Here is a 21,170-nt window from a genome sequence, read left to right as displayed (position 1 = left end):
CTATGACAGAACAAACGCAATTCACCAAGAGAAAAGGGGATACACGTTGCCTATTAAGCTTGGAAGAAAAGACCACAGTGGAAATATTTGCATGGCTGTAACTCACATGGCCTTCGACTGAACGAGTCCTATCAAAACATACCCTAGAAATTATCTGCATGAGAAAGAGATAGGAAGGAGAAAGGAATGAAAAAACTAGAACTTAAAGTGTTCTCAATTACATTTTTGTTTTAGTATTTCCTCTTGTATGTACACTCAAAAATATTTTCTAATATTAGAACAGGAAGCTAAAAATGAATGTTTTCCTTTCAACAATAAGTGGGTGATTACACAAATATTGAATATCATTGGATTGCTCAAGGTAATATGTCCATCAACAAAAGTACTCGTGTGCGATTAATATGAAGAATAAGAACTGTCACACTCCAAGCTCCAGCAGTATGATTCACTTAGCACACTTAGTATCAGGTGTTATCAACAGATTGTAACAGCAGAAACCAACACTGGTCTATATGACTATTAATATGATTTGAATTTGACCTGCCTAGAATAGTATTTATATATCATCCCAGAGACTATGAATGAAATTATGCAATTTAAAAATGAACAAAAATAAATGCTATTTTTCAGAAGATATGTTGTGTGTGTTAATGCATCGTAAATATCTCGGTGCTCTTGTCTGGCAAGTCCTGTGCAAAAGTATTGTCTTCATTATTTGAGATCTTGTATCGCATGCAACTAAAAATTCATCAGCGTACATACTTCAAATATCCCTGAACAAGACCTTAAATTGATGACAAAACATCTCAAATAGAAAAATGAAACTTTCCTTGTAATGGTTAAATTACTCACCGTTCTAAACATGGCAGATGTCACATGTCTACAAGTACTAGATTCTTTCACAACAGAAAGCTGATCTTTCAATTTATTTCCTTCCACCTAATCGAAGTCACACCTGAGAACAGATTCTCCAGCAACATTTCAAGTGGGTATGGTTAGAAAGCCAGAGCTCCCAAGGAGAAAAGAAGAGTCCTAAGTAAATGCAAGTAGAGATAGATGAAACGGATACCCAAATCTGGGAATATTGTAATTCTATCTACTTGGATGTGGTTGGCTTTACAAAGGTCAGCATTCAACCACAATTCAAACAAAAGGGCTATAAAATTATTTAGAATTTTGACAGCTTCAGATTCAACAAATATACAAATTCAATATATGCATGGGATATGAGTCCAATCTCAACTATGACTGATTGCTCGCTTAGATAAGACTATTATAGGCCAACCGACATCTTACAGAAATTATGTCCAAGTCATTTCAGAGATCTCAGTTCACTCAGCCAAACCAAATGTTAGATTCTCCCAGACAGTGCAATCAGTAATGAGGAAGACTGATATCATCAGCTCATTGCTAAGGCAGCATACTTTCTGTGCTCAGCATCATATTAAAATCTGCCTTTTATTCCTAACAGGACAAATAAAGTTCAGTTGATAGATGATTTCACAAGTAGCAAAGGACGTTCAGTGACACAAAGTTTACAAGTGTTGCGCACAAATTCATTTAAGGAAATCTAGATTAAAAATCATCACCTGGAATTCTCTTAGTCCTGCGTTGCTCACATTGAGAAATAAGGCTTTGAGTAGATTTGTACCAGGACTCAGCGTGTCCACTTCTAATCAAAAGAGATTTAAGAGCTTCTGTTACAAACTGAGAGCGTCCTTTCATTACCAAAACAGTAAAGAGGAAGCTGACAGTATATTCTCCAATGCTCAGTATTGAATTAGAATCTGAAAAGACAAGCTGCAGAATTATTAATGTTCTTTTAACTCCTCAAACACCAAGCAAAACAGACAAGCAACTTCAAAGCATGTTTGGATGGAGGCTATCTTTAACGCAATGGAGTTCAACCCATTCTGCAATATAATTCATATGTCAATTCTTGTAACACGTGATTTCACAACAATTCAGAAAGACTTTTTATTTAATTTTTTAGTAAATATTGCAAAATGCAGAACTACTGCCAAGACAGAAAACCATGGGCTGAAAAAGGAAGTACAGTTCTGGGCTCTTGCCCAGAAAACAGAAGTACAGTTGATCATCTGAAAATTCTCCAAGTCAAAGCATTAAGAAAATTATTTTCTTCCTCTTAGATTTTCTTCACTGGACCGGTGAAGTCAGCTCAAGAAACAAAACCACTTGCCTACCAGACAAATGACTCTTGATCCACAATAAATCTGTTGTTTGATCACAGGCCAGTTTGGCTAGTGAAGGACTAGAATCCTGTTGTGACACACATGGCCATGAATACTACCATCAGACACATCTTGTAGACAGACACTTTTAGTACACCGTCCTTGCAATAACTTGCAGAGTAGGTACTTCCTCTTCTCACTGAGTTCAGTTCCGTGACTGAGTAACTCTCCAGTCAACTCTCAGCTGCCTTGCAAAGGCGAGGAGGGCCTCAATGACTGGTGAGACCAGGGAAGAAAAGGAGATATCATTCAAAGGTTGCAAACTTAGAAATTCCCATTCTTTTTCTCTCAGGTAAGCAGTGTCTTATCATAGCAACTAAACAGCTTTTAGGTATGGGTGGTGCTTCTTCAGCAGCAAGGAAGAAAACAGGCTTTGAAAACAGGTTGCGTACCTTAGTGCTATAAACAGTCTTTGCCAACGCTTGATCCACGAGTGTCCTGTAAGACTAACTTTGTAACGAATTGAAAGATATAATTAAAATACAAGAAAAGTCACAGCCTTCATCCCCTCTGCAGCAGGCTTCTAGCATCAGCTGCTGCACGGCTGAGGGCTGGTACCCCACCGATCAGCCTGATCTGCTGCTGTGCCGAGGTCACTGGCTCACCGAGGTAGAGCTCTGGGTCCCCTGTCATCTCAAGGATGAAATAATTACGTGCTTCTCAAAACTGCTCTCACAATAATAGAAGAAAGCAGAAAAGCATAGTTCAAGATAATGAATTCATGGTGGAAATGTTTTTGAGTGATACATTTAACTACCTAAACACTCTCAATTTGCACCTACAAGAAGGAGAAAAAAACAAAAAAAAAAACACAAAAACACAAAAAAACATACTCAACATTTCTGAGAAGCTGAATGTCTTGCCAAACCTTCTTTTCTTCTTTCAACTGATTCAAATTACCAAAACATCTGAATTTCCCAAAGCTGGATAATTCTAGCACATTGTCAGCCAAAGTACCCAAGGCAATGACAGATTTTTTGATCGAGCTGAAGAATAGTTCAGCTTACAAACGTCAAGTTTTTCAACTGCTTAAAAGTTCACGTGCTGCTGTACCAAAACATGATTTTGCATCAAACCCAAAGCAGTTTGGCATCATGAAAGTCACACATGGAGGAAGCAGAACTTTCCAAACAGAACTTGCTATTATGCTTTGGTTATGTTACATAACTTTTTAATATTTATGTTTATAAAATGCTAGTAAATATTAACGTTATGCTATTAGGCAAGTGTTATTTAATAGCATTATCAAGTCTTCACTGTACAAAAATTTTGCTTTACAAAGCAATTCAGAGTCTAACAAGAATATGGGTAACAAAATAAAGTAAGCTAGAACTCCCTTTCATTTTGGTTTAATGGCATAAAATCTTAGACTCAAATTACAACAATTGATTGGCCAGTATCATTTATAGTATACATTGTTTTTAAAATATAAGTTAAACATAGAAAATAATTACACACACCGATGGGTAGTTTTGTTTTAACAGTGTCATCATGAAATGGAAAGGTTTAGGCAGCTCTCCCAGTCTTCTTTGTTTGTTTCTAATAAAGCAAAGATGTAATTCTTTTCCCCAGCAGTGGGACAATAAACAAATATTAAAAATCTGTTCATATAACCATCAAAAGATAAAAAGAAACAAGGAATAGTTCTTAAGGGGAAGCTATCCAATCATTTTCCGATTAAACTCCTAGCCCTGAAACAGTTTTGAACTTCGGTAATGAAAACAGTAAAGCTGTTAATTACTTTTTATTTTTGTGAAAACTGCAAGATACTTTGGGCATACATGGTACAGCTCCCCGACAGTTTTACTCTAAAAGCACTAGGAGGAGCTCTAATTGTTCCTGAAAAGGGACTAATTATCACCTCATAGCTGTTGAGGTAGGCCCAGCTTACTGCTTTGGCTAATTTAGGATTTTTTAATAGCTACTTGAAAGGTATGAAATATATCTGTACCACAGACACATAAGATTTATTGCTAGAGATAAGCAGGCCTCCTATAAAACAAATTTTAACAATATTTCTTGTTACTGGGACATATATATCTACTCCCACACAAATACATATGTTCCCACTGTTGTTCTCCCTGTCCATATATATTATGTGTTTCCCTCAAAAGAGAATAACGGTGATGGCTGCAGGTGAGCTGGCCTGCCAGGCCAGTACCACATACCTGACTGGATATCAAGTGATGTATGTATATTTTATATAAAGCTTTTTTTGTTCAGAATAACAGAATGCCTACTAGAGGTAAAGACAACATTTTGCAGAAACCTGGCTTAAAATAGCTGTTCTTTACATGTGGCTTTTAATAGTGCCTTTAACTCATTAGAAATATATATTTAAATATATGTGGTTAGGTACCGGAAACTGCGTTACAGTTACCTTAGGTTACATCTACACTGCTAGAAACATCTCCCCTGGGGAGCAATTTCCCTCTTGCAGCTCATGTCCACACTGCACTTGCAGTGATCCCTAGCTCAACAGCCATCTTTCTCGCTTACAGACTTTTTTTTTTTATATGACACCTGCAGTGTGTTCACCACTTGCTTGTCTCATCACAAAAACAGATGCTTCAGAGATGGCTCCTACCTTGGTGTAGCACTCTGCAACACCACCCACACGCACTGGTCCTTATACTTCTACATCAGCTGCATTTACTGCCTATGCTCCTGCCAGAGAGCCTCTGACATCCTCTCTCACCGATTTAGGGGCCTTGCTTTTTTCTCCAGATGAGGAGACTACCAGAATTGTTGCACAGACCCTAGGTTTTACTCCAGGTTAAGTAGGATGCCTGAGCATCCTGTTCAGGTATGTGGTATTGATACAACAGGCCAGCTCCCCTGAACCATCACCACTCCTTTTCTAACAGGAACAGCTAACATACATGCATAGGATGAACAACAGGAACAGAATTTCCTGGATATCAAGGTACCTCTCCAACAGTCTTTGTAAGGAGGCTAACATCTGCTATTCAGCAGCACTAACACACCATCTTCCAGGACCCTACACCAGCAAAGATGAGGGTTACCATTGTCCTGCAGAGTCATGCCATCACTGATTCTTACAGGCCAACAGGGAAACCCTGTATGTCTGCAACGCACGTGTTTGTGAGGGAAAGTTGAGTAATTTGAGTGTTGCCCTCACAACCACATGCAACAGAAGTTTGTGCAGGCTCTACTACCCACAGGTTCCTCAGCTGCATCAGACCCAACAACAAGAATTACATCCCATTTGGTATCTCCCACAAGGTTCCTACCAAGAAATCAGCTGCAAAGGCTACTTCCCCATTACCCTACGAGTCTTAGAAAAGTCACTGAAAAAGACTAATATAGCAGCTGCACTTACCACACCAAAGTCTGAGAATTCTCCTTACCAACAAGGTCCAGCCAGGACCCTCTTCCCAAGCACGTATATCAGCCTACCCAAGGATCACGTATCATTCTGATGCTTGGCAGATACCGTGCCTCTCTTAATGTGGTCACACAGCCGTTCACAGACGCACTTCTGCAAGTCTCACCATCTGCATGATCCTGACTGGAGGGTGCATTTCTCAGCTGACCACATCACGGCAAACCTTAAGGGATGGGGCGAATGCCAGCAGCCCCATTCCTGGGTATTGCTGCTTCCCCAAATATGTAAATATGTTCTGCAGCAGGCCCTCGAAGGGGTAGAGGAACCCCACCCTGGGAGAGTTACCAAAGGAAATTATTACCATTTCTTCGGAGTGCAAGTGCAATGCAGCCATGTGAAGAGCTGTTTATTTGCACGCAGCTCTGAAATGCTGAAAGAAATACAGGTGTCAAAAACAGAAAAAGATAGTTTCAAGGCCCAGCTCCAAGTGCAATTTATACCTTAAGGACTATTAAGTCTGAGGCTGGCATTAGTAACTGTCTGCCAGTGATGACTTCAGCAGGGAATCCTGAGACTCCTGAGGAGATGATATTTCTGCCTTTGTTTGGAGGCAGCAGATACTGCTGCAGAGATCTGTGGTTAAAGAAATAGTGAACTTTGAACAAATTGCCTGTGTGACCATTATATACTAAAATAGGCTAGAGTCAGTTCTCTGGTCCTGAGAGCACCACACAGCTCATGCTCATACAGCTAAGCCACCCCCCAGAAGTGGCCTCATTCTTACCACCTACTGGGAAGAGTCCTTCGCTCGTGTCATCCCACATCTGCAACAAGGCCAGGAATTTTGCTTACAATTAACTGGCTGATCAATCACAAAACAGTAAGGGAGTTCTTGAACTTGGCTAGAGAAGAAGGGAGAGAGGAAGGCAAAGGGCAGGAGATCGGGAGACTGAGCCAACACGATAAGTGCAACAGCCATAGAAGAGCCTGAAGCTCTCTGGGTGAACAACTGAAGAACAAGAAGTTCAGACACTGACTGAGACAATAAGGCATCCGAGGAAGGTATGACACTTGTCCCAAGAACACAGAGAGAGATCTCCCATTACCTGACTCATATTTTAAAAACTGCACTGTTGAAAAGTTTCATGTACTTTAGTGGCTACTACTGTGATGTGCAGGGGAAAAAAATATCACCACCGTAACAGAATTGCCAAGTGACCTTACAGGAGAACAAATCCATATACATGAAACAGTCTGGAAAACTCAAGGCCAACAAATTTTGGTGCAGAATCACCAAACCAGAGACTTTCCTCACTCTTAGTCTTCACTTTCTCCTGCGCACAAACGTCAGCATAGGAGAAGTGAGCGCAATGCTCCCATTGCAACGGCATATCAGGGAGCAGGAATCATTGGCCTTTGCTACAGCCAGGCAAAACTCTGGTAGTACTCAGTTACATGAACACGGAGTTCATAGTTTTAAAAAAAAGATGTTTTTAAAAAAAGGTTATTTTTATAGTGTAAAAGTTAGGCATAGGCAACCAACAACTCTGTGCTGAAAAAGGTCTAGCTAGAGGTTCCCACGAGAACATGTACCCATTCCAGTGAGTTACAAGCTGAGTATTCTCCACCAGCCTAAAAAATTCAATCTGTATGGTGATGCACAAGCTGAACATCTATAGGCTCCAAACACTGTGGATATACCTGAGAAATCTGCAGCACACCTGGATGACTGGACAGTCCGTATGCACACATTAGTGAAACTCTGATCCGGAAGTGCACCATTCACCTCTCTCAATTAGGTTAGACTAGTTGTATTATTTCATCTGTTTTGGAAGCTGATTTGCTAATAAGAATGAAGCGGACTGAGGCTGACCAATGGAGCCCTGCAGTGGATAGCTATAGGTCTTCAGCGGAGTTAGGAAAAAAAAGTGCTATTCAGAAGATAAAAAGCAACAGAGATTAGGACCACAGCTGACAACTTCGATTACTTGGGGAGTGAAGGAACCCAAAAGCTACTCCCAGCAATAACATAATCTTCCAGCATCCTACCTATACATTGGCATCAGCTCTCTTGCCTCTGCATCTTCCATTAGTGCCCAGAAAAAATTATCTTGTGCAAGTGTTGCTTGGATATCTCACTCAGTTCTTTGTTATTTAATCTGTCGCTTTGGTTAAATAAGACCACAGAGACACTGTGCATCCTGCTGTCACTCAGCTTGAGGACCTTAGTCAAGCGGAGCTTTCCCTAAAACGGGGAAAGCAAAGCTCTGTTGACCTGCCACCTCATTATGCCTCAAGACAACTTCCTCCTCCTCTGCTAGGAGTTTTTGAAGGAGCTAATTTGACCAACATATCTACAAATTCAAACTCAGTGCTACATGGGACACACTATTCCAGCTACACTTCCACACTAGTCCTGAAGACACCTGACCAGGAGGAGTGATCTCTCTACACCAAAAGAGCCCTTCTTTACGCACATATAGACATCCTCCACAACTCTTCCAGCCCACAGATTTCACACACTTGTGGATCCAGTTTGCAACATCTAGAAGAATACGGCTTAAAGCCCATCCTCTGGGAAGTCAGGAAGGAGTTAACAGATTTCAGCGGGTAATGCTTCCCTTCCCGCAAACTCCCCTGTGGTGGCAGCACTGAAAGAGCTGAGTAAGAGAAAGGGTACTTCTCTGAAAACAAGTTTCAAATGCACCAGATGCTCGGCACATTGACCAAGAGCTGGAACAAGGGAATCAGAATCACTCTGGCTTCAAAACTGTCACACAAAACCGAGTTTTGGGCAGGGAAATTTAAGGAGAAAGAGCGAGCTGTTCGTATGCAGGTCAAAGGATAATGCTCAGAATATCAACAGTATAAAACTGTATAAAATGACAGTCTTTGCCTCCATCTGTCTGAACAGATTTCTGTGTTGAGGCTGGTTTTGGCAGGAAATAGAAAGCTCAGATGGAGACCCTGGTATTAAAACCTCTTCTCTCTGTCCAGAGCTGCACTTGAAGTCTGTTGATGCGCAGAAGAGGATAGTCTTTCCTTGCAGAATGTCATTGCATTGTCCTTTGAAATCAAAGATGCTGCAGCTGGCAGCATGCATACAAATGCATACAAACATCTGGCTTCACACATACAAATCTAGCTAAAAAGCCCAGATGTGTGAATTTTCCATGGTGACTACCTGTGTACCCAGTAACAACAAAGGCCTCTACCTGCTGAGCTGCCAGCCTTTTTGACACTGTTTCTTTACTCCAATAGTAGTTTTAGCATTATCATTACACTTACCCACTACAACCTGAATTGCTCTGATTTGTCAGTTGTCAGCCACTAGCAACAATTTCACAATATTTAGACTGTGTTTGTTTCCTGCTTCAACTAACAAGACAAGGCTGTTTCTAGACTTACATTCTAGATATCAGCTACCCCAGATATCATGGCTGCAGCTCCTAAAAAACAACTAGGTTCCACAGCACCATCACTGCAAACTTTATTCTGACATCTGGTGTGCAATATGGCACATGAAAGACGGTATAAACCTGTTTAAAGAAAAAAAAGTCATACAACACCAGAGCAGGTTTACATGAATACTACAAGAACGTGAATGATACAAAACATCTTTAAGAAGTTTCAGCATAAATGATAAAAGTTTCACACTGGTCAACACAGCCTCGTAGGTGTTTCACCTTGGCTTCTCATCAACATCAATCACTGTCTGATTTACATCCTGGCATAACTTTTTATTGATTGCTGTTACATCTGCAGGAAGAGATATGAAGGTTTTAAGGAGCATTTCATATTATTTATTAAGTAGCTACTGAATTTTGACATTGGAGGGAACACATCCAACAGTCTGCCCTAAATACAGGAGCCACAACTCCTACATCCTTCAAATCATACTTGCTGAAAAATGATACAATCAGTTAGGTTCTGTTCAACCACTGCTAGGATTCTGGATATCTTCATATTGTCTTTTTCTTTTGAACAGTGGTTGAAAGAACACATTAAATTACTGCAAACCGGTGTTGGACATTTATTTAGTATAAAACCATTTTTTTTTCCTGTTTTAGATTGTAGTGTCCACGGGCATGTCACCAGTCTCCTAGCTATTTCCATTCTGCCTTAGAGTCACCATAATATGTCTCATGCTAATACAAGTATTTTATAGGCTGCTGAACACTTTTCTCTCATCTTCAGTGTTGGCCACAAACACTGATGACCCTAAATAACATCCACATGTCATGAAACTCATAGGAACATTACACGGTTACATATTTTGTTGGTTTCAGGTTTCTTAATAATTGACACAGTACTACATCATGATTTTGCTCTGAGGTTTGACAACCCCAAAGTTGGAAACATCATCAACATTAGTTGGTCACCTATGGGTAACACATCCTGACTAGAAATATCACTGGAGACAACAGTCCCAGCCACAGTAACCAGGTCAAAGGGGAGATGAACTGGTCAGCAGTATCATTTCCTTATCTATCACAGAGAGAAGTGGTGAAAACTTCAGCTGTTTCTACAGCAGTGTAATACAGTCTGATGGCACTGGAAACAGAAAATAGGCACAGCACAATATACTTGTATAAGAATAACATTTTCAATAGCCATCCACTGTAATTTGCCCATAGCAGTTGTGTCTCATGCTAAACCACTGTAACATTAGAGACTAGATTAAAAAAAAATCACAAGTGCAGCTAAGCAAGCAAAACCAGAATTCAGGTGTGTCTCATGTTGATAGTAGAGAGACCTGTAGTCAGGTTTTCTGACTGGCAAAGTGTTAGCCCTGGGCCTACCTGTACGCAGCTCAAGATATCACTGTTATTACTATGCTTGGAGACAGCAGCTTTGTTTGGCTGTAGCCTCTGATAAGCTCCACTTCAGGACAAATTCTTCTCCTATAGCAGAGAGGCAAAAGGAGTCTCAAAAATTGCCACTCATGGAAACTTAAGCAGACTACTGCTTCTTGGGCACGCACACCCTACATCAAAATTCAGAAAGCCTTTCAAACTAGAAGGACCATCACAACAATGTGCAAGAATAAGACTACTGGTGAGCACTATCTTTCCAATTGTCCCAACCAGACAAAATACAGAAGAGACTGCTGCATGTAATTACACTTGTTGATGAAGAGTAGTTAACTGTTCAGAATAAAGGGAGTTCAGTAACACGCTATACAGACGTTCTCTGCATCCTTGCCCAAGTCTTCTCAAGTTCATTTGGGTGCTGGTCCTTGCGAACAGAAGATGAAGGTACATAGGAATTCACAATGGGAAAGAGGTTACTTGCCATCAGTCAGTTTTGAGACATGCAGCTCACAGCACTGGAGATGTGCATATGCTTTGCGACTGAAAATGAGAACTTTTCACTTCTGCAGTTCTCAGAAAAAGAGCGCTCTCACCATCACTTCATCCATAATGCATAGGTAATAACCCACGTCAGTGAGAATTATCAATGCCTTCTCCTGCCTAACCTGGTCCAACACTCTAGGGAATCAACAAGCTAAGAGGCAATATGTAAAACAATCTTCCTGATGATGGTAGATAGCCAACCGACATCTTGGATGTTAGGCAACCTGAAGGCAGAAGACTGGTCTTTTCTTCAGTGTCACCAACAGGTCTCTCTCAGAATGACTCCAAGCCTGGATAACAGATTCTAGACCTCCTATTTCCACTTTTCTGAAGCTCAACAACTGTCAACTTGCAGACTGTCCAGGATGGAGGTGCTTCTCACAGCTGATCTGGACAAGGGCGGAAGCTGGAAAGGAGGAATTTTGTCAACGTTAAAGAAATATAGGTAGAGATTGGGACATGCAGTTGAATGAAGCATGTACAAGGGAAAGGAGGACAGGAATGATTCTAATTCTGTCTCCAGATAGAGACAATGCCCACTCATTACTGCCCAAGACTTTAATCCCTCTAGGACCCACCCCCTAGACAAGCATTAAAAGGAATTCCTGCTCCAGCGATGCTGGATATGCCATTGCTGCCTCTGCTGAAGAATATATCCAATATCCACCTGAATCACACAATACATCTGCCTGAGTTTTGCACACCCTGAGACAGGGTGAGCTGAGACAGTCCTTCATAAGCTTTGTACACCCCAAGACCCTGAGCTGAAACAGTCCTTCATAGACTAGATGTCATGCAGACCTTATTCCCTTATCTCAGGGCCAAGTGACTCACAATAGTTACCATCTTTATGTTGCTGCTAGCCAAGATATCAAAAGTCACATAACCGCTGAATGGAGATAGCTGCAAGTTCCTAGATTTATGTGAACATTAGGAATCACGTCCATCTAGCCAACTGTTGTCCTTAACATACCTTTAGCTCTGGAGAAGGGGCAAAAAGGAGAACGTGTCCTCATGAAACCACTAACAGACTACAAAGCTACCATATGCTGTCTACACTGTTGTTGTGTAGTCAGGAAATAGGCCTCACTAGGAGAAACTTTTGACAATCTTCCGTTTAAAAAAAACCACTGATTGTCCAGGAAACAAGGATCAGAAAAAGATCGTGAGCACTAAACTGCTCATTCTTAATTTAACAATGAATATATTTCACCTAGTCAGAGATGGAAGTCTCTGAACTACTTGTAAACAGCTCAGCCTTATGGAGTGACACACATTTATTCCCACTTCCACCCCAGTGGATAGATACCATTCATATTATTGACATTTCAGATTCAAAAAGCGTTTTAGGCTTAGCTAGCTATGTTGTAAATATCCCCTCATCCCTACAAATGAGAGTGTGCATACCTTACTGTTTTGTTCCCTCATTGCTTAGTTTCACAGAGCCATCAGCACTGTTTCTCCATGTGGTGCTTCCATTTCCTAGGCTTCACAGATATTTCTGGACAAACTTCTCTCCAGCATTTGTGCAGTAAGTGAAATTAAAGCCCTGAGTGCCAGATTATAGCACCACACAAATGAGTGGGAACAGGTCTGCAGGATGTCGAGGTTTGGTCTGAGCAGTCCAAGCTTCAACACTGCTTCCAGGAATTTGCATCCGAGAAACATCCTGAGCCAGATGTGCATCTTTGTATTTTTGTGTTCAACAGCCCTTAAGAGATTTTTCTTCCACAAATTAGTCTAATCATCTCAGGAACCCATGTAAATCTTCACCATCCCCAATGTCCTGTGATGAGCATTTCCACAGCTGAATAGCATGATATGAAGAATTACCTCCTTTTGCTTGCTTCGAACCTACCGCTGGCTAGTTTCATTTTCCATCCACTAATTCTTGCACAGGAAGAGGCTGGAATAAGCTCCCTATGCAATCTCTTTGTGTCTTTCACAATTTTATACACTTATAACTCAAATCAGTTCTTTTCTCATCCAGACTCTTCAGCCTGGTGAGGTGAAGATTCAGTTAATTGTTTATTATGCAGGTGTCATTCCATCCCTTGATCACTGTCAGTAAATCAACCATCTATTAGGTAGAACTTTTCCAGTTCTGCTATATTCATCTTGTGATGGGAGGACCAACTACACAGTGTTCAAGATTTATTTAGTTTCATAACCATTTGGGGAGGAACTGTTAAAGAAAGAAAGGATCACAAGAAAAGGATATTGCTGAGAGTGGATGATGTTAATTGCACCCACTAAGATTCACAATTGGGCATGATGGTTTTAGAGCTGTGAATATGCATCTGAAGCCTGGGAACATTTCTACACAAGGCACTGAAAAGGACTCATGACAGAAACAGCAGCTGCAAAGAGGAACAAGTAGCATCAACAGAATTTGCTTTAACCTTTCATGAGATAAGTCACTGCCACAGTGGTGATGAGCAAGACCATGGAAACAAAAGTTATAGCTGCAATATTCAATGACCCTTCCACTGTGGGTACAATAAAGTATGAGCATACAAAGACTGAGTGAATTTTTGCTCCTCTATGCAGAAGAAATTGTATTAAAACCCTTTTTCATCAGCACAGATAAATCACCAAAGGAAACAGGAAGCTTTGTTTCACAATTATTCATTATTTTCATAAACAAGAAGGCATAAAAATCTCCAGATTCTTAAGACATTCATGACCCCTCAAGATATTCATGAGACCTCTTTGACAATACCACAGCATGCAGTCATGTGCTATTTCCAAAAATGCTGGCTGTCACAGAACTAGATTTGATTAAAATATGGCAACAACTCAAAATTTGCTTATCCTGACTTTGCAAGAAGAAATGCTCTGCTCATACAGTTACACAATTCTTACATTTTCAGAGTGCTACCTTCATCAGTTCTATGCTTTCACTCTTTGCCAAAGTAACTGAAGCCTCAAAAATAACATCTTAGCATGGAATAGCAGCATCAGCAGCTACATTTTCATGGTGACTATCTCCAAAGCAAGTGTCTATTATTCAGAGGTGTATTCATCAGCAGGAAATGCAGACCTAAAAGCGAATGTATGGTTTATGAAGCTCTTCCAAATAAACAATGCTTCTAATTTGCTAAAGATAGTTCAAAGTATTCTGGTAATATCAGGAAGCAATACACTGAGCACTTCCAGCAACATCAATAAGCAATGTACATACCAAGCATTTTTGGCCTAATGAACACTTTCTGACCTAACACAAGAAGTGAAATAGAAAATGAAGTTCTCAGAACAGAACGGCATTTAAAATAGAACATCAAGTTAACCTCTGATGTTTAGAGAGGAAATGAGGGGAAAAAACCACCAATTTCAGTGATTATTGCAGGAAGCATAGTAAGGCTGATGAATAAGCATGAATAACAGCATCAGCTTTCTTATTAGCCCTCTCTGCACTAACAGGACAATGTGAGTATGTTAATGCAGCATATATTTTAAGTCTCATCTGTGAACTTCCGAACTAGTGAATTAAAAAGAAGAAACAACAATAATATTGCCCTCAAAAGCAGACTGTTTACATATTTAATTCATTCCTAACATTTCCTAAAGATTAGCAATATGATAGAAAGTGACAATTGCAGAGTAACTGTTTTCATAAAAACTGTATTAAACAGTTTTTGTAGTTCTTGCTTGCACCTTGTCTCTGATCCCTTTTTAAACCTTATATTTGAATTCTGAGCTTATTCTTTTTCTTTGTCTCTGATTGAATTTAAAGAGTATTTAGTTCATATCCAGATAATTTGGACAATCTAGGCTGTTAGCCCACTATTTCTGCATGCAGCTGGGTCTCTGCAAACTAAGTTTCAATTTGCAGTGACAAAGACATCTCGGTCATACAATGGTTTTACCCTAGCAAGTTAGGACATGTTTATTTTCTCAGTTTAAGATAAGAGCAAACACTGAAGACTGGGGGAAAAAAAAAAGACAGACTTCCCCAGTGAGGTGATGAATATCTCACCATTGGAGAAACCATATCTTCTGGGCAGGAGCCTCTAAGGCAAACCTCTTACCATTCAGTCAACACCATATTCTCTTGCAAGAGCTGCACAATAACAAATTGGTGAGGCCATACCCATCATATGCACGTCCAGAGCTCTGAGTGCCCAGAATTGACCCATTCAATTGGGCTAAGATTTAGAGTGAAGCTGTCACGCTAGGACTCCAAAAAGCTCCCAAGATGGCATTTAGAAAGTCTTCAACACAGATGCCCTTTCTAAACCACATTTCAGGGGTGGGTAGAGGGGTCCAGTGCAGAGGTTTTAATATTGCTTGACTGATTTCCTTTGGTTCCACTTCAAAGATAAGATTAGTGAAAAGAAAGTTACTATAGAAAAAAACTTATTGGGTGGGGGCTGAGGAGCATTTCCCTCCCCCCTTTACAATGGGGGCTCAAGTTTTTACACCACTACCCAGTGGTGAGCTGAGCTCATATGAAACAGCTGCAAAGATGAGAGGGATTGCAGGCATCCCTGGCCTGGCAGAGCAGAACAGAACCAACCCACCCCCCCCCAAGTGATCCCAGGCCTTTCTAAAGCACTTCTTCAGCATCCTGCCTGACCAACAGGCGGAAAAGCCACCTGGGAAGGCCCCCACTGAGATGGTGTACGGGAAAATATGGAGAGATGCTTTATCACTCATATTCTCACATACCATTTGTACCGCCAGTTGTGCACCCACCCTAACTACTGTGGCTAGAGCAGTCAGAGTGTATCCACTCTACCATCATACCAGTTTCTCATGCTGCCAAGACAGGTGCAAAGCTCCTCCATGCAAATACTTTGTAGCATCAAAACACACAGCAAATGCAATTGCAAAACAGCAAGAACATTTGCAAATGCATATAACTAGCATGAGGAAACGCAACTGGTAGAAGTAGATCTCTTTATGGAAGAGTCTGTGCATCTGTTAGGTCACAAACAACAAAAATCTGAATTCAGTTGCAGGATGGCCAAGCACAGAGATACATGGCAGGGGAGGGGGCATGCTGAGTATGCTGAGTAGACCAAACCTAGTGAGAGTGTTAAAGGCTAGCCCTCCGAGCAAAAGATCTGATAATACCTGAACCTTGAACTATAGCCAAGCTACATCTAGCCTTGCCTTCAAAAACTCAAGCTTTGGGGCAAAGCAGGGTGAACCTCTCAATCCTGCAAGAGGAGGTCTCCCTTCCTTTTTACCTAAGATGGCTGCTAACCGACCAAATGATTTTGGAATCCCTGCCCACAGCAGGGAGTATGTTAAATGCCACATACCCTCCACTGGGCACAATTCATCTCAAGCCGTGTAGATAAATGTGTATATAATGTTGCTACAAATATCTACAGCGCTATAAATAAAAGTTGGACTCGACTAGCAGGTCACAATTACTTCAACAGTTTGTCATCCTCCTACCAGTGTCAGGACAAATCACTGCTTGCAGCTAGCTTTGGGCAGTGGCATAACTGAAGTAAACCACTTACAAACATTATTGGATAAAATATACTTCATCTATAAGTCAAATAAAAAGAACAATTAAGAAGCCACTGAAGACTGACATGAAAATAATGGAATAGGCAAGTTTTGCTTGTGCAGTGACCCAGATCTGAATCTATCTGTAGTCTGTGTTCCACTACAACTACTCTGCCTTATAGACTTAATTTTCAAAAAAATCTGTTTGTCCTGGAACAATGAAGATGGCTAATTACAATTTTTTAAATTAAACTAGCTCTGCAACAGGTATTTTGGACTTTGTTACAACATGTTTCAGAGTCTCGCTTTGTAACTCTGCCCAAAGCCAAACACTGATCAACTGCACAATAAGACCCTTGAATGATATCAAGATAGAAACAGAAAACAGGATATGCCAAAACTAGTTGAATTCAAAACTTTCCAGTGCACAAATTTCAAAGTAGCTCGGAGTTAAAAGACTAAAGCAACAGATAATTGATCAAATAAAAACAAGACTTATCCACAGCCATTTCCAACCAATGCAATTAAAGGCAGGACTGAAAAGCTATAGTAGTAATACAGAAAATGTTAACTTTATTTTGGTGGAGCAAGCAATACAGCCACATGATGAAATATTTTCCCTGATAAAATAGGAGTGGGATCATTTCAATTGATGAATATTAAAATTAAGTCTCAGATTCAGGGACCTTTTAGACTCATGGCCAACCCGATGACAAACCACACTCTTCTCACTACTTTGTGGAAAATAAAAAATAAAAGAGTAGCAAAATACAACTGCAAGGACCTGCACAAAGCCTGCAAAAAAACAAGTTTTTAGTCTGAGGAACAACATGAGAAAAAAATGAGTAAAGCAGCTCTCCTGTCAAGAACGATTCTAACTTAATGACAGCAAAAAATATCTGGAAACCTCTGGCAGATTGACAAGCAAAGCCATTCACCAGATCAGACCAACAAGTCTTTGTCTGGCTACTAACCTCTAAATTCAGGCGGCTAGCACACAACTATTATAAGAACAAGAAGTTACATTAAAAACTTTGAGTGTAAAATATATGGAGGTTAAGACTTATTGAACCTTGCCAACCAATAACACACATTAAGTCAGTGTAAAAACTGAATGTTATCTTGTTCAATCATTTGTTTCTATTTTTTATAGCTTATAAAACATCAATCTTTGCTTTGCTCACACTTTAAAAAGAAGTCTGGCAATAATAATTTCTACAGGTTTTCTAGATTCAAAATCTTATCTATATTCATTTTGTCCTCATTTTTGTTAGGAAACAAGAGAATCCAAAAGCATGTGGGCTGGGCACAAGTCCTGCTCTGCATGAATGCTGAGACAACAGAAATGAAATGCAAATAATTAATGAAAGCCCAAGAATTTGTACCTATAATTAAGGAATGAGATTATCCACCTGTTAGGTTGGTATTGATTTCCCTTTTCAGAATAGATATTTTTGAGATTTGGGCTTCACACATGAGCCATAACAAAGGAATGGAACTTCTAGTGTTTGAGATGAATGTGGCAATGCAGCTGCTGTATGTGGGATGCTCTGCAGTCCCAAAAAAAGTTGTGGTGGGTTTAAATTACATTGGGAATGAAAGATTAAGGTATTATTGCATATCCTCTCTTCTAACAGGTCCCGGTGAGACTAGATGGACAGACCCATTACTGGAGTGAGTAACCAGCACCTGGTATGACCTAGAGAGGTCTTCGGTGACCGAAGTAAGTGACAAATGACATCTCAAAGGCTTAGATACAGTGGCAACACTGAGTAAAACAAGGATGTTTACACTGTGCTCTTGATAAGAGTGCAAGGAAAAGCAGTAAAACCGTACCCTTTCAATTCCAGAGTTGGAAAGGCATTTACTGATGTAGGAGGAAGCCAACCAAGAAAGCTGGCCACCACTAGCGTTGATAACAAGGAGATAAACACAATTACAGCAAGTAGCTTTGCTACTGGAAGTGCTTGATGTTGTGCCCTTGCTTTCAAAGGCTCTGTTGTGTGTGTGTGTGTGTCTCTCTCTCTCTCTGCCCCAAGCACTTTGACACACTTACTCTCTTCAAAAGGAAACAAAAGCATGGAGGACTGGGCACATTTGTGATGACCATTAGCCAAGACAAAATTTGACCGACTTCCTTGTGGCTCATGGTTTTTATCTTAATACTGAGATAACATTAGGCAGTGTAAATAGACTACAAATTCTCCCATGCCACCACTAGAAGCAGTGGAACAACTACCTAAGTGTGCTGTGTTTACATGCTCACTATTGGCGATGGCATGTTGAGTATCACATTATGCTGCTCACACAGCAATGCATTTACCACAGTAATTTAAATGGTTTTCTGATAACTACATTATCATTTACTATAATCAGTTATGCACTGTAACTAGAAGTGTACCATTACTGAAATTTTACCTACCATAATATTTTCCAAATCGGTTTAATAATGCTCTATCATGGTATCTGACGAACCATTCTAATTTTTTCCATATCAGTATTGTGAAAGATCCAGAGACCAACGCTCATCACTACCAGAAGCAGCAACAAGATTGACAGGCCCCTGGCCAGGCTGAAAGAGATAGCGACACTGCCCCAGGATGCAACGGCAGGGCAAGACCCTCTTGCCGCAGGGGCCTCCAGCAGAAGTCCCACCTTGGGCAGGCGTCACTCTGCTTCCAGCAGTTTAGTGAAGGACCACAGGAAACAGATATGCCAAATGCAAGCCAGAGCGCAACTCTTAGCACCCAAGACATCTCTGAGGGACAAAAGACAGGACTAGAGAACAGAGACTAAAATATACTGACAGATTTCTGGTCTAACTCAAATTACAGCATGCAGAGCTGGACACTTCTGGTCTTGTCACAGCACAAATCTTACTTGTCTCCAGACACTTTTGCAGCATACTGAGTGCCTGCCCACCTTGGATTCAGCACAGATGATATGACACATAGAGGTTGCACGATATATTTAATTCACAAACAACAGAAATTTAACTTTCTGCTATTCATAGATAAGAACTTTCATTGCTACGTTATGCAAATAATTTCTGAGATTAACTTTATACCTCAGGCCCCCCATACTACCTTCTGGCATGTCCAGAGAGGTACTTAAGGTAAAAGATGTTAGGATTTGCCAGAGAGAGCAAGTGCAAAAGAAAGCGCGCACAAAAGTCCATTCAGCAGAACTGACCAATTAACTTAGAAAGTTGGACAGTGAACAGACATTCTCCATCTCGGGTCGGGGGTGGGAGTGGAGGTTACTAACTTCTACTCTGAAAATGATGGAGTTGGAACAAACCAGAGAAACCAGACCAGATCGTTCCCTTTCACTCCTGCTATTTGCTTTGCCCTTGATTTCTTGCTGGTGATACAAATTAAGAATTATTCCAAAAGAATTATAACAGATTAAAATATTGCTTGATGCCAGCAACATGCTTTTACACAAAACCTTGAAAAAATGTACCATTACTGCATTTGATATGGTAGGTAATTTGAGGAAATACTCAAGACAGTAAAATTGACTGGGACTGTACCCGTGGCAATGATACTGTTTCAATGAGCAGGAGATTAAAAAAATGGACTGGTACTCCCTTCCAGCGACAAGAGACTAACGTGAAGTACTTGAATGCTCAGTTCCCTAAGAAAATTGATGAAGCTGTTAACACTAATCTTAATATATTAATTAAGAAAACAGTGATGAAGGCTAGGCCTTAGCACCATCATTGTTGACAAAGACTAATCCAATTACAACCAATATTTTAAAGAAATTACATGGCTAAGAGCATTACAACTTGCATTCCCTTATTTTACTTTGAGAATGTTAATAAATTAAAAAAGGTTTTTTAACTTGAAGGTTAACAAAAGATAACAAAGGTAACAAAAAGATAAGCCAAAAACTTGAGAGATGACGTATTCCATTGATAAATAGAATAGGATGTTTTACACTATTTCAATATTAACCTAGGCCCTGACACTTCATAGTTAAGCTATTACCTTTGGATTCTTCGATCTAGAACCAGAGTGCTTAGAAAGACACAGGAACCCACATTACCTATTTGTCAGTCATTTTAGCCACTCAGATCTGGTGAGTGCTTCTCAGAAAAGTTTTTAATAATGAAAACTAAATGTTTTCTTATAAACAAAAAGCCTTCAGTTTATGAGGACTGCAAGAACATGCATTGGGTACCAATGCATTCCCTGGAAGGACTGAAAAAGTAGATCTAGTATCCATAAAAATATCTGTAGAAAGTGAAAAATTTTTATTTCATAATAGTTTGCAAACCCAAATTTTATCTGTCAAGTGCCAGACAAAATATATCTAGCGTAAATGCTGAATCCATGTGAATAACAGCCCATGTAAGAGGTAAGGACCTCTTTCCTTACTAAATACAATGTAAATAAATTCACCAACGAATGAACAGGCAGATACAGAGAGGAGAGAAATTATGCTGTCGGATTATGTCTTATCTTGGTGCTGCATTCTCAAATTCTGCTTCAGGGATTTACACTCTTTTGCGTCCCTGTCTTTATTTCTACCCTTTATAAAAGCTGAGGACAGATAGAAATTACCAAACAAGTAAAGGGACCTGTAAAAATTCAAGTAAAAGACAAAGCTCTAGACAGGCAAAATAGCCTTACCTGTCCCTATAAACCCACTGGTGTTGTACAGTATTGGCTCCAGATGTTAAGAAAATGCCTTGTGAAATAACCCCAAAATGAGCAACGCTACCCAGATAAGAGACAG

General features: G+C 40.1%; 2 long non-coding RNA genes across 2 annotated transcripts in view; one reads left to right on the top strand and one right to left on the bottom strand.

The window, feature by feature from the left end:
- Positions 1–21,170, bottom strand: part of LOC138065645 (uncharacterized) — a 38,330-nt gene that overhangs the window by 13,624 nt on the left and 3,536 nt on the right. The window lies entirely within an intron of this gene.
- LOC138065647 (uncharacterized) lies at positions 2,437–19,209 on the top strand. The gene is made up of 3 exons (XR_011138742.1): positions 2,437–2,544; positions 18,062–18,147; positions 18,923–19,209. It is a non-coding gene; the product is annotated as an uncharacterized lncRNA (long non-coding RNA).

The sequence above is a fragment of the Struthio camelus genome, chromosome 1, assembly GCF_040807025.1.
Source record: "Struthio camelus isolate bStrCam1 chromosome 1, bStrCam1.hap1, whole genome shotgun sequence".
NCBI lineage: Eukaryota > Metazoa > Chordata > Aves > Struthioniformes > Struthionidae > Struthio > Struthio camelus.
This window is presented reverse-complemented; position numbering and strand designations above follow the sequence as displayed.